Below are 931 nucleotides of genomic sequence, written 5' to 3' on the forward strand. Positions count from 1 at the left end.
TTGCAGTTCACTGGAGTGTGGGTCAGCTTGCCCAGGAGCATTTTGCAGGATATGGATCTAAAGCTGCAATTCAGTTGTTAAATCAGGCTACTGATAGATACTTTACACAAACATTAGTTAATCCTAATTTATAACCTTACATATGTCAGAATGACAAATCATGCTTTTATTTTATCCACATCTCAAAACATAATTCTTGGCTCAGTGTTAGTTTGTTTTGAGACAGATGGAACAAAAAAAGCATGTGACACTTCTTAACAACTCTTCATTCATTTGCATGAAAAGAGGTGGATCACATCACTCCTTTTCCACATAGGCAACCCTGTTTATTCAACAAATGAACAACAGATACATTGTCAAAGAAGTATTCATCTAAGTTCCCCTGTCCCTACATAGCGACGTCATGGAAAGCCTGAGATGGTAGCACCACAATATTTCCTTATGCTCACAAGAAACAGCATTTGGGTTTTGTTTAGGGTGCGGTTTGCCACTTCTTTTTTTGTCCTGTCAGAACCGGAATAAGGCTTATTGCGTGGGAGGATTCTCTGAGCTTGATTTAGGTTTGCTAAACCACCTGCAAAAGCTATCTACTACCCCTTGTATGGCTTTGTTCTGAGCATGGCTCCTCAGATATTATTTCTTGTGTATGTAGAGACGTTTTAAATTGAATGGACCAAAACAATTTTCAGTGTCCAAATAAGTGTATCAAGGAAATGCAGGAAATACTATTGTGTGTGTGTGTATGTGTGTGAGAGAGAGAGAGAAAATGCATTCATGTTCTGGGTTACATTGAAGTTACTGTCTGCTTTTGTTGCTGAATATCTTTTACAATAAAATCCTGTTTGGTAGTGTTATGAAATATTGCATCCAGAGATCCAGCAGGGGTATGAAAATGTTGGCTGGAGAGATTATTCTTGAGATAAATAGGCAC

General features: G+C 38.1%; 1 protein-coding gene across 2 annotated transcripts in view; it reads left to right on the plus strand.

The window, feature by feature from the left end:
• LITAF (lipopolysaccharide induced TNF factor) overlaps positions 1-931 on the plus strand; it is a 25063-nt gene extending 24132 nt beyond the window's left edge. For both annotated transcript variants that reach the window (XM_073362433.2, XM_073362434.2), the window contains one exon: positions 1-931. This exon is cut by the window's left edge and continues 2367 nt beyond it. The gene's annotated coding sequence lies outside the window, so the exon portion shown is untranslated.

The sequence above is a fragment of the Lepidochelys kempii genome, chromosome 10 (assembly GCF_965140285.1).
Source record: "Lepidochelys kempii isolate rLepKem1 chromosome 10, rLepKem1.hap1, whole genome shotgun sequence".
NCBI lineage: Eukaryota > Metazoa > Chordata > Testudines > Cheloniidae > Lepidochelys > Lepidochelys kempii.